General features: G+C 53.4%; 1 protein-coding gene across 1 annotated transcript in view; it reads right to left on the bottom strand.

Annotated features, from left to right (window-relative positions):
* Nucleotides 1-13482, bottom strand: part of PAX7 (paired box 7) — a 98409-nt gene that overhangs the window by 46808 nt on the left and 38119 nt on the right. The gene's annotated exons all lie outside the window — the stretch shown is intronic.

The raw sequence follows: 13482 nt of genomic DNA, 5'->3' as shown, positions 1-13482 counted from the left end.
CATTTACAGTATGAAGGGTTTGGACGATGTGACTTCCACACCCAGGCCCTTCCTGGGGTGTTCGAGGATCACTGAGTGATCTTACAGGCTGGAGGAGACCTCACCTGATGACCTGGGCCATGGCCATGACTCCCACCACATCATCCCCATTAATTTCCACCCTGGAGCCTAGGGGTAGGTGAAGGCCTTTGCTTCCTGTACAGAGAGAGCCCAGGAGTCTGGCCCTGGATGGGCTGTCAGGACAGGAATTTACTTCTGTCCCAGGTCCAGGCGATGGAGGCTGCAAGAAGGGCTTGATCAAGCTCCTCAGCAGTCAGGGCTGAGGACACCCTGGGGGCTGAACTGACTCTCCACCCCCATCAAGCTTGGGCCTCTTGCCCATCCCTGATCCAGCAGAAGGAATGCCAGCAAGGAGCTCCCTAGCCAGGGCTCTGAAGCTGCACCCTCAGGAGCCCTGGGGGAACTGTAGAGAGCATGGAGGAGGAGCCTGGTGAGAAGAGGAAACCAAGGAAGGGAAAAGAGAAAGCGGGCAGAGATGATCTTCCTCTTCCCCACTCCTGCTTTCTCCCTTTTCTTGTTTCATTTCTCTCTCCCCTCCCTTTCCATCTCCATCTTTGGTATTTCTGGAAGCACATCTATGTTTTGTCATTCATTCATTCCCCAGAGCATTGACAGAGCACCTGCTATGTGTCATGCACAGACTATGTAAGCTGTGTTCTGGAAGCTCACCTGAGTCAAGCTGGAAGAGCCTCAGAGATCATGTGCTCACACTACAGATGGGAGAAACTGAGTCACAGAGAAGTAACATCACACACCCAAAGTCCCTCAGCAAGTGTCCACACCCACACTCAGACCCTGCTCTCCTGTCCCCCATCCTGTTCTTACCCAGTGGCTACAAATGTTGGTTATACAAATAGGTCTAGGCTCCTCCCACAAGGGACAACTGTCCCCCATCCCTGAGAACAACAAAACACCTAATGCAACCTCTTAGATGTCAAGTGGAGGTGAAGGGAAAGGCATTCCAGGCGGGGGGAAGAGCATGTGCAAAGGCCTGGCGTATCAAAGGGCATGATGCGTGATGCTATCATGGGGCTGCATCCACAGCTGGCAGATCATCCAGTCTTGGGCAATGCTCCTCTGCCCCAGATCCTGCTAACACGTCCATTGGGAGGTCATCCCTGCTTTTCACTGGTTGCTGATTGTGACGCCACATAACAAGGAAACCAATGATAAGGAAACCTGCCTTCATCGCTGCCTGCCTCACCCCTAAAGGCAGAGACCTGGGGTCGGATCCAGCCACCCCCCTGCCCTTTCCCAGCTGCCCAGCTCCTTGTCACTAAGAGGAGGCCAGAACGGTCACAGCTGGCATGCCGGGGTGCTTTCCCCAGCACGTCCGGGGCTCAGAGCCAAATACAACTAATCCCAAGGATTCACTTCCTGAAACTCACTGCATAACTTCGATTTTTCTGACGTTGACAAGGAGAGAGCCCTTGGGGCCTCAGAAGGAGGAAGCTGAGATTGGCAGGCAGGAAGGGAGGCCAGCCTGTAGATGGGGAATGGGACACCGGGCTCTGTCCTCCAGTGGGGACCCTTGGGCTCGGACAGGAGCTGAGATGGGAAGCAGGGCTGTTGGGGGCAAAACCTATGGGTAGAGATCGTACTCAGAGCTGTGAGGTCAGACTGGGGAGGAGGTGGAGAGCCCCAGCCTGCTGGAGAAGGCACAGCCCTGTCCTGGGAGAAACCCCCGCCTGATTAAGTCTCAGCTCAGTTTAGAGCAGTGCCGTCCAATAGAACTTTCTGTGATGATGGAAATGTTCTAGGTCTGTGCAGTTCAATATGGTAGTATCAGCCACGTGTAGTACCGAGCACTTGAAATGTGTCTAGTGCAACTGAAGATCCGAGTTTTTCACTTTATTTCACTTTCCTGCAAATTTACATAGCCGCACGGGGCTGTTGGCTACCCCACAGGACAGCGTGTCTTTAGCACCGCTGGTCTCTCTTTTTAGCAAGGAGAGGACAGGCCTCAAGATCTTTCTGCATGCACTAGTCTCCAGGTAGAATTTAATGACATTGTTTGTTTTTAGGATATTTGTTTTTATGGTTCCCGTCTGTTTATAGAACGTGATAGGCGTATTTCATTTACCAGAGAATTCGTTTCCTTGAATTCAGTTTTTAAAGATACTTTTGTACCAAGTAAAATATTAGGGAAATAATAGAATAGGCTGAAGGACTGTAATCAAAATCATGAGTACAGGTAGCAAATGACTGACTGGAGATAAGTTCAAGGTGCTTCTGTTACTAGACCTTGCCCAGCCTCAGTGTCCACTCAGGCCCCATGTGCATCGGATGCTCTTGCCATCCAAAGTACTTCTGGCTTTCTAGGTGCCTCATGGAATTCTGTGTTTATTTCTTCCTCATCTCCCTGTCCCTCCTGCCCCTTATTGAGCACGGATCTGGGATCTCCTCGAGCCCAGAGAGACACCCAGATGGAAACCCAGACTAGAAAAGGCAGAGCAGGGCCCACAAGTCTCTGTTGATTGAAAAGATCTGGAACGATCCACTAGGATGATGGTGGTTGCCATAACAACCTTCTGGATGCTGAGTGGGGAGAGCAGGGCCGTGTCCCAGTAGCTGGGAGATCCAGAGAGATCTCAAGAGAGCTGGACTACAGTCTGTGACTTCAGGCCCCTGGAAAAGATCTCCCACCTCCATCCTGGCCCATCCCAGGGGAAGAGACCCCCCCATGCTAGGTTGGAGCCATTCTTTGGTGTGCCATCCTCATGGCAGGTCTATGAAGCTGGCACTATTGGTTCTTGTACAAATAGGGAAACAAAGCTCAGAAAGGTTCAGTAACTTGAGAGAGGCCACACAGCCAATAAGCCCATGCTCATTCCTGGAGAGGGATGGGGAGGAAGGACAGATTGAGAGGGAGTTTCGGGGGCCCTCTGGGGCAGCTCTGGTCTAGTCAAGAGTCCTCTTCTGGGAGGCCTGACACCTGGATTCTGAGCTCTGTCTCCACCCTTGCTGTGTGGCCTTGGACAAGTTGCATCCTCTCTCTGGACCTCCATTGTCTCAGAGGTAAAAATGAGGATAATGATACAACCCTGCATGCCTCACTGGACTGCTCTGAGAACAGAATGAAATGAAGACTATGGGAGTAATTTGGAACATGTAAAGGGCACATGAAGGATTATTATTATTATTGATGAGGATAATGATGATAATAACAGAAAAAAGGGGCATCGACGCACTCCTGCTCATCCAGCAGAACCCAGACGGTGGGTGTCCTCCCCCAGGAAGCCTTCCTGGGCCCATACAGGCCAGGCTGGTTTCACTGCTCATCCTTGGAGCTCTCAAAGCTCATCAGGAGGGCTTCCCTGGTGGCGCAGTGGTTGAGAATCTGCCTGCCAATGCAGGGGACACGGGTTCGAGTCCTGGTCTGGGAAGATCCCACATGCCGCGGAGCAACTAGGCCCATGAGCCACAACTACTGAGCCTGCACGTCTGGAGCCTGTGCCCCGCAACAAGAGAGGCCGTGACAGTGGAAGGCCCGCACACCGCGATGAAGAGTGGCCCCCGCTTGCCACAACTAAAGAAAGCCCTCGCATAGAAATGAAGACCCAACACAGCCCCAAAAATAAATAAATAAACAAACAAATAAATAAATAAATAAGTCAGGAGCTCTTTAAAAAAAAAAGCTCATCAGGAGACATCAAACTTGCCTGTTTATGGGTCTCTTGGTCCCACTGGACTGGGAGAAGGGACACAAAGAGCCCTGATGCCACCACATCACCTTCACTTCGGTTTCCCCTGTGCTGCCTCTCCCCCTCCCCACCCCTGGGAACCCTTTAGCCTCCGAGTTGAATTAATAGGATTAGGTGGACTTGGCCACAGAGAGGCCCTGCTGGCTGGGGCTGAGTCCTCCATGCATTGAAAGCTGGTTGCCTCTTGGTGAAGCCTGGGCAGCTGGCACAGGGTGGGGGACACATAGGGAGGGGGACATGGGCTCACATCCATTCAACAGAGGCTGGATTTGGGGTGACCAGTGGGGGAGCAGCCTCCTGGCCATCTGCAGCCCCTGCCTTCCTGCTCTGAAGCAGCTCTGGAGAGAAAGGTCCCAGTGGGGGTGGGACAGAGCCTGGAGCTGGTCTGGATAGCCCCAGGAGAGGAATATGATGAGGGACCCTCTCTCTGGGTTCCCAGATCCTGTCTTGCTTAGGGATGTGAGGAGTCCAATACAGAGCAAGGAAGAAACAGCCCCTCCCTTGGGGCCCTCCCAATCTTACGGGGGGAAAAACAGCCTCTGGCTTAGGAAGCTTCCGATCTGATGGAGGAGGCCTCACCCCTGTGCTAGGAATTTCCCAGCCTGATGGAGGAAACACCACTTCCAGATGAACTGGGGCCAGGACAGGCATAAAAGAGGAAGACAGCTCCGTGAATTGAGAGCAGCCTGAGGATAGAAGAAGGGATGAGAGGGTGACAAGAGCTGCCTGGCTTGTCAGAGCTTTAGGGCGGACAGGACCAGGTCTGGTCAGGTCAGAGCCCAGCTCAGGCCAGGTTGATGGAAGTGGAGAGAAGATCGCTGGAGGGCACCTCTCCTGTGCTCTACCCCAGCCTCTGCCCCCTCCTTTGAAGCGTGCTGAATTGCACAGCCACTGACATGGGAGGCCTCAGTTACACCAGCGAGGCCCCACCATTACTGGCCTTGCCCACACGTCCAGACTCACCCCACCACTCCCTGTCCAGCTCTCAGCGTCCTAAATGACCCAGCTGGGCTGTCTCACACATCCCTGCCTTTGAACTCCAGCCTCCTCTGCTCGGAATGCCTCACCCTTTCATCGGTGCACTCCTGTTCATCCTGCAGAACCCAGCTGCTGGGTGTCCTGGGTCCATCCAGGCCAGGCTGGTTTCACTTCTCATCCTAGGAGCTCTCAGAGCTCATCAGGAGACATCAAACTGGCCTGTTTCTGGTCTCTTGGTCCCACTGGACAGGGAGATCCTTGAGTCCAGCAGAGACTGTGCCTGGCACACAGCAGGGGCCTAATAAAGCCTCCTTAAATGAATAGAGCTTGGCAGAATGCTCAGAAAGTTCCTTTCAAACTCTGACACACTGCAGTAGTCACGACCCTATACTTGTGCATGCACTCTACAGTTTATAGGCCCTTTCACAGCTCCAACACTAATCTCTCCCAATGGATGGTCAAGCAGGCAGGATTAGCCCCATTTTACAGATGGTCAGTGAAGTCTCAGGCCAGTGAGGCCGCGAAGAAAACCCAGGACTTGGGACTCCCAGCCCAGTGAAAGCCAACTTTGCTATAATTCCCAGGTGATGGAGAATTCCATTTCTGATCATGAAAACCCAGGTGGCTTCTTCTCCATCCCACCCTCCCAAACTTTCTCTGTCCTCCCTTTTGCCAAAGAAAAGCATGGAAATGAGATGGTCACAATTTCTGGACCTACCCACCTCTCTCTCAGAAGGCGGGAGGGAGCTGAGCCATCTCCAAACCAAGTCCTTGTCATGGAAGATCCGTGGAAGCCAGCAGTGGTCCTGAGGTTTGGGGTCCTTATCTCAGCCCCCCAACTCAGAGACGCCCTCCCACCCCGCTCCTGAGCTACCCCGTCCCCGCAGCCTCCCAGCCCAGCCTTTATTACAGTTTAACATAGGCCGGCTCACAGCCGCAGCAGAGAAATGAATCACATAATAGTTGATATGCGTTTTAATCAAGTAATTCGGGCAGAGCCGAGAGCCAGCGAGTGTGGGCTGGGTGTCCCTGAATACCAAACAGGCCTGGGCGCAGGTCTTGGAAAATGGAAAAGTCATTTACAGCTCAGCTGGGGGTCCAGCGAGCAGGGGCCATGGCAGGCGCCCTCCCAGCCCCTCCACAGGAACTGTTCATCTGTAACCAGCGTGTGGTGTGTGCAGCGCAGTGGGGTCGGCAGGAGCCGGACCAGACGCCACACAAGGCCTGGGTGAAGGGGCTGGATGCAGAGGAGGGAATCAGACCCCTAGTTACACCTCCCTGGAAGCGACCCCTCCCGTTCACCTTCTCTGCCCAAACTTCTCTTGGGTACCCATCTCAGCACCACCACCCAGGCACCCAGGTCACAGACCTTAGGAGTCCTTAATAACCCCTTTGCTCTCCCATCACGCCTCACAGGCAATCAGCCCAGCACCAAAAGCAGGTGATTCAGCATCCGGGTTCGCTGCGAACCCACCCCGCCACTCCACCCTGGCCCTGCCCCAGAATCTGTCCATCTCTCCCTGGACTCCAGCAGTTGTCTCCGGCCCCAGCAATCGTGGGCCTTTGCACAGGCTGTGCCCTCCGCCTGGAACACCCTTCCCATTCCCCTCTTGGCCAGCAGTTTGCTGCTGGCTGGAGCAGGGCATTGAAAAGCCCTGCTGGGACTTCCCTGGCGGTCCAGTGGTTAAGACTCTGTGCTTCCACTGCAGCGGGCGCGGTTCGATACTGGTTCCGGAACTAAGATCCTGCAAGCCGAGCGGCGCGACAAAAAAAAAAAAAAAAAGCATAGGCTCCTGACACAGTTTGCCTGGATTCTGTAGATTCCACACATGTAAAATATGGATAATGATGGGAATCCCCTCCCCCCAAGAACCACTTTCCTTGCTTTGCGGTTTTTCCACAGCACATAGCAGTCAGATATGCTAAATATTCCATTTTATTCCCCGCGCCCCCCCACCCCGCATCATCCTGGCCCTCACTAGAGTGCAAGCTCCAAGCAGCTGGGCGTTTTTGTCTCCTTTGTTCACTGCTGAATCTCCAGTGCTTGGCATAAAGTGGACACCCAAATATTTGTTGAATAACGGAAGGAATGAGTAAATGAGTGAGTATATTAAGGCCAGGAAAGAGTGCCAGGGACAAGCGAGTGCTCAGCAAGTGTGAGCTTCCATCAAACCTCGTCATTTTCCCACTCAGTTTGGGACCATTCCTCCAGGAAGCCTTCTGGAGGACGGCACCCTCTCCATCTGGGTCTGGGGTGCCCACCTCTGTGCCCTCACGGCTGGGGCTCAGCCAAACTGTCCCTGTGGATTCATTTCAGTCCTGCCCTCCAAGAGGCCTCCCGAGGGGTCGGGAGGCATTGGTGAGGTAGGGGTCCAAATAGGTTCTGTCTGACTCCAAATCCTACGTTATTTCTCAGCGACTGACGGAGACCCAACTTCACTCTGCCAACTCCAGGAGGAGACGGAAGGGAGGAGAGCGTCTTTAGGACGCCTTGGTGGAACTCTCACTTTGTTCATAACCTAAACGTGAGAAAACTTTTCCTTCTCCCGGAAGTCCCCATCACACCCCAGCAGGCTGCCTTTTTTTTAAAACTCTGAACCTTTGGTAGCTGATTTGCATGACAAAATACGAGGCCCACATGGGGTATTCTCTGACTGTGGCTTCTATGCTCACAGTATGGTCCTGTCCTCAGGCACTAGAGGGCACTCTTTATACATTCCTGCCAGGAAGGCGAATATCTAGGAAGAAGGAAGTAGTACTGTTTGAAATGGTACTGTGTAGTTGCATCTCCAGAATTCAGAGTCATGTTTTCTCACGATGGATCCAGAGCTCTGTCTGCACCAAACTGTGAACCAAGCCCAAGTCACGTGTGGGAGAGAAGAGTGGGTTGGTAGAGGGCTGGAACTGTCTGAGCCAGCACTCAGTCAGGGAAGACTTCCTGGGGACAGAGAGTTCAAAACTAATGTTCGCCTGCTTAGGGCAAGAGGGTGAAGCTGAAGAGTGGTGATTAGTACTGGGTAGACAGCAGAGCCTGCTCTGTCAGCTCCTGAAAGGGGGCGTGCCAACAGAGCGTGGCCGAGCCTGTCACCGGCAGACACTGGGAAGAGGTGGGCAGAACAGAAGCTGTGAGATCAGAAGCACCTGAGTTTGAATTCTGGATCTGCCCTCTACCGCTATAGATGCTGAACGTGTGATTGAATTCCAAGCTTCATTCTCATCCTTTCTAAAATGGGGGCAGTGATGGGAGTCAAGGAGGAAAGGAAGAGAGAAAACTATGTCCGGAGGCTGAGCTCCAAGAGTGGGGGTGATGGCCCCCCCAGCCCTGGCTGAGCAGACCCCATCTCTCTTCTCATTCAGGCAGAAGCCTGGCAGGCGGGGAGCCGGCACTCTGGGCTCAGTCCCCGACCTGCTGTGTGACCTTGAACGTGTCTCTCGTCCTCATGGCATCTCCATTTCCCCATCCACCCACGGGGAGTAAGAATTGCAATCCACCTGCCCCTCAGGGTGTTGGTGTAGCTGCACAGATGGAAACCTCGAGAAATCACCAAGGGGCGCCTCTGATGCAGTGATCACAGCCTGCTGCCCTACTCACTCAGGAAAGTCACTTCGCTCCTCTGGGCCACAATTTCCTCATCTGTAAAAGGAGGAAAATCACACAGTGCTGACCTCACAGAGTCGTCATACATGAAAATTAAATGAACTACTGCAAGACAAGGCTTACAACACTGCCACGTATACAGTAAGTGCTCAACGTATGTTAGTTGTTATTATTATTGCGATTATGATTGATGCCCGAATACAATGAGAACTTCATCTACCTCTGGAGCAAGCACATTTGCCTGGCACAAAACACGAAGGCAAGGAATGCATGAACAAATGAATGAATACCCCTTTGTCATTCCTTCCTTATTCTCCTACGGTGGAGGCTTTGCACAAACCCAGCCACACCCACAGACCCCCGCATCCCATCCCCAGGGGGAGTCATCCCAGGAGCAAGTGGTGCCCATGGAGAGGAGAGGTGCAAGGGTCTCAAGTAAGCCATCCAGCTGGGGCACCAATGCTGGCAGGCACGAAGGGGCCAAGGCAGGCACTCAGAAAGCTGGGCTGGGAGAGGCCTGGGGTGAGGTCTCCAAATCAGTGAAGGAGAAATGACAGCAGCTGGGGCCCCAGTGGCCAGACGAAGCCGCCCTGCGTGGCGGCAAGGAAGAGGCAGCCTGGTTACCCGTCAGAGCCCCACAAAGCCCTGTGAAAGGACCACATGCCTGGGAAGTCAAGCCTGCCCAGACCCTCCTTCCTCCACCTCCCGACCCCCACTCCCCCTCCTCAAAGCTGGAGCCTGGAAGGCTGCAGCCACTGGAAAGTCGTCACAGGAGGTGGGATGGAAAATGGTTTCAGGACCCCGGCTCCATCCATCAACCCTCCTGCCTCCAGGCTCAGCTCTGAGGAAGGGCTTAAACCTGGGGCTCACTGAACCCCGAAGACTGGGCTATGCGACCGCACAAAGTCTCCTACAGCAGGACTGGGCAGGAAGGCCACAGGAGAAGAAACATAAAAAGAGCTGCTGATGTGTTTTGAGCTATGTGCCTTTCCCATGGTTAAGTCATGTGGTCCCATGATAACTCTAAGAGGTGAGTGTTACTATGAGCCCCATGTTACAGATGAGGAAACTGAGGCTCAGAGGGACTAACTTAGTGGCAGACTGACAATTAAACCCGGGCAGCTTGCCCTTGAGTCCCTGTCTTCACCATCAAGGTGACCCCTGTGAGCCTGGCATTCAGGGTCCTCCCTGCCCTGCCCCAAATGTGCCTTCCCTGAAGGTCTCTACCAGGCCTTTGTACCCTGCGGTGGCCTGGGATGGTGCCCTCACACTACTTCCTACTGTCTCACTTCCCCCATCCTTCAAGTCTGGACTTGAAGTCCACCTAGTCCAGGAAGCCCTCCATGACTGCCACACCTTGAGCGCTCTCCTGGAATCCCTGTGGCATTTGCCCTCTGTGCCACCCTCTCAGCACATGGCCTCGACTCCTGCTGGGGGCTGACAATTAAGTTTGTGGGTTTTTTTGTTTGTTTGTTTGTTTTTAGTTTTTTGCCACACCTCACGGCATGCAGGCTCTTAGTTCCCCGACCAGGGATTGAACCCGTGCCCCCTGAATTGGAAGCGTGGAGTCTTAACCACTGGACCACCAGGGAAGTCCCAGTGTTTTAAGGCTTGTGTTCTGTTTACCTTATCATCCAGTTCACAAAAGGTTTATTTGAACTTCTCGAGGATGGGAACTAGGTCTCCCCCATCAAGTTGGGGACACTGGAGTAGAGGCTTCGCCTTCACAATAAGACTGGCAGCTTCTTAAAGTTGGAAACTATATTTCTTCTGTTATAACTGGGCATTACCCCAGGGTGGGGTGACTGGGCATAGCTCTGAGTTCCTATCATTCTAGAATGTTCTTAATAACAGTCTCCCATGGGAACTGCAGCTTGTCAGTTAAAGGAAGAAACCACGGACCTTGCCCTCCCAAACACAACAAGGAGAAATGACTCAAGCTTCCTCAAAGAAGTCATAGGTTCTCTCTCGGGACTCTGGGCTGATTCCTTTTCCCTCGGGAGCCATTTCTAGCCATCCAACTTCCATCCAGCCCCACCTCCATCTTTCTTTAAATGGGCCTCCCAGAAAACCCTGAAACCTAACATCACATTGCATACCAAGGTGCACCTACCGGGTGCCCCACAGACCCACACGGACAAAAGCCATAGCAGTTACTGTGCCCCACCACGGAGACGAGCGGATTTCTCAGAACCCTGACGCCTTCGAAGAGAACCACGCATACAGGTGGGCAGTGCTGTGAGCGTGGGCTTGAAAGTGAAGCAGGATCACTGGAAAAACAAGTCAGACCTTTAATGTCGCTTAATGGAGGCCAGCCTTCCTCCTTAGGAACAGAAAGCTTTACCTGGGAAGCCCACCTAACAGAACAGACTTCCCCTCTGTAGACCAACACCCAAGCCTTCAACTTGAGTTACCTCTCCACCTATTGCTGCCTCCGGGAACTCCAGATTAAAATACAGATAGTCACTGCAGATGTGACACCCCCAGGCCTGCTACAGGCAGCTGGCACCCCGGCCAGAGGAGGGTCTCCAGGGAGCCTGTGGGCTGCTTGGAAAGACTAAGGGATTCCAGACTGGAACCCTGAAGTTTGTTCCTGACTTTGTCTCCAACTTGCTGTGTGACTTTGGCAAGTCTAAGCCCCTCTCTGGGCCCCCTTTTCCCCATCCCTGAAAACCAGAGGTCCTCCTGGGTCTCTAAGAATGACCCTGAGAAGGGGGCCTGGGCTGTATCTGATTTATTCATTACTTCCCACTCCAGAACCCTGTATAGTCACTGGCATACGTAGGGCTTTGGATAAATGTCTGTTGCTGGATGAAAGAGTGATGATGGATGGGGCTAGTGAGGAGCTCCAGAAGGGATTGGGATTCTAAGCTGGGAGTGCAGTGTGGGCTACAAGACACCCCAAGATCATCTGATTCCTGTGGGGGTGAAGGAGGATGGATTTCATGACCCTCGTATTCTGCCCAGGGCCAACCCTGCTTGCCAGTAGTCCCCAGCCCTTCTTCCTCTCTTAGGGGAAGGCGGTGGGGGAAGGTTTTTCCCCTCCCTGCCCCTCCCCCCTCCCCTCCCTGCCCCTCCCCCCTCCCCTCCCCTCCCTCCCCCTCCCCCTCCCCTCCCTGCCCCTCCCCCTCCCCTCCCTGCCCCTCCCCCCTCCCCTCCCCTCTCCCCAGCCAGTCGTGGGCCCCTTGTGTCTACGGCTGGTCGCTGGGCAGCCCGGCCTTTCATGGTGCATTCTCCTGCTGCCCGCTCCCCACCCTCGCTCCCCAGCAACCCCATCCTGTCGTGCCCCCATCAATCTACGGCAACCCAGCCTCTCCAGCTGGCCTGGCTGGGCCGTTCCCAGGCAGAGCAGGTCCACAGTGGAAGGTGGTGGAAAAATGTGGACAAATTTCTGATTTGCAACACTCTGGGAAAGAGTTTATTGCCATTGTTTGAGGACGAATGTATAAATAAAGCAAGGCGAAGATTGCAGGGGGAGGCTGATGAAAGGCAGAAAACGAGAAATTTTATGGCCATAAGGAGCGTACTCTAATGGTGATTTTTGAGGCACTGGACCATGGTAGTTACTTAGCCAAATGATCACTGTGAAGCTGGGCAAGGCGGCTTATTTCTTAATTACTGTTACGTATTATGTCAGGGGGACGCCCCAGCCCTGGAAAACTTGGTCTTGAAGCAGACGCCAGCTCGGAGCCAGGTCCCAGTGCTGGGATGCTGGTGGGTCCACGGCAGGCCATCGCCTGCACCCATCAAGGGCAGGGGGTTCCCAGGGCCCGATGACTTCTCCTCCTGTCCAGGCTCCTGCCCCCAGATATTAATTCATCCACTCAACACATAGGTGTAGGTTCTGAGCCAGCTATGAGTGATAGAGCAGAGGATAAAAAGGACAAGATGTCCAGTTTGAAAAGATATTCGCAAAAGGCAGGTAGGGACTCATTTGGGGCTCCTCCTGCAAAATAAGTGAGCAGGCAGGACAGAAGGGGGAAGGAGGCAGGCTGTGTGATCGGAAGGGGGTGGAGAGAGAAGAGGGACGGCTCTGGTGTGCTGTGTCACCTGGGCCAAGTACACAGCCTCTGTGAACCTCTGTTTCTTCACCTGTGAAAAGACGGGCAGGACTAAATCATCCCCTTTTGGCTCTAACACAGTATGGTTCTGAAATTCTAAGATGCTGTGATTCTGTTGCTGTTGGAGTTGGTGAGGTTGATTTTTCAAAGGTGATCAGCACTTGTCCTGTTAAACACTTTCATCTTCTTTTAATTGTTTGTTTCTGTCAAGTGATGCAGTAATAGAAAGGGGGAGGGGGGTTTACAGTCTATTTAGGGTCTGCTAGGCGCCAGGAACTCAACACGCATTGTGTCCTTTCATGAAACCCTCACAAGCATCTCTTAGGGCCAGTGCTCTTTGGTAAATGCTCAGAAAGGTGTGGAGACCTGTCGGATGCCAAGTGGCAAAGCCTTCCTTCAGCTGAGGTGGGTTCCAGGCCAAAGCCAGCGAATGCATTTTAAGTCAATCAAGCTGCCTCCCCAGCACCTCCTACAGGAGTGGTTCTTAGGGCATCAGAATCCCTGGGAGGGCTTGTGGAAACACAGATTGCTGGCCCCCGCCCAGGGGGGAGTTTCTGATTCAGTAGGTGGAGCCTAATAAGTTGCATTTCCAACAAGTACCCCAGTGATACCGCCTCTGCTGCTAGGGGCTTTGAGAACCACTGTTCCATAGAAATTCAAAGAAGAGTAGCAACAGCTAACAAACAAAAACCACGCTGCTCCAGGGAAAGGGAAAAGCATACAACTTTTCTTGCTATTATCAGAACGGAGGTAGAGGGGCTGAGAGTGCCAAGCCCACAGCCCTTCACCGCACCAAAACCCTAGATCTTTTTCACAATGATGGGGGAGAAGACACTCACCCAGGGGGACCCAGAGGGGGGCCAGTTTGGCAGGTGAACTTTCTTCTCTGCTGTCCTTGCTCCTGCAGCTTGCCATGGTGGCTGGGTCATCAGACTCAGGACCACCTGGATGTCTGGAACCCTGACCAGGGCCCAGCCTGTCCCTGCCCTGCCCCAGTCTCTGGACCCACCTCTTTCCACTCTATCTACCCTGGCTTCTGTCCTAAGTCCTCTTCCTTCTCCCACCATCTCTCCCTCCACGA

The sequence above is a fragment of the Balaenoptera ricei genome, chromosome 1, assembly GCF_028023285.1.
Source record: "Balaenoptera ricei isolate mBalRic1 chromosome 1, mBalRic1.hap2, whole genome shotgun sequence".
In the NCBI taxonomy this organism is placed as follows: Eukaryota; Metazoa; Chordata; class Mammalia; order Artiodactyla; family Balaenopteridae; genus Balaenoptera; species Balaenoptera ricei.
Note: the sequence above shows the minus strand (reverse complement) of the source record. Positions and strands in the feature narration are given on the sequence as shown.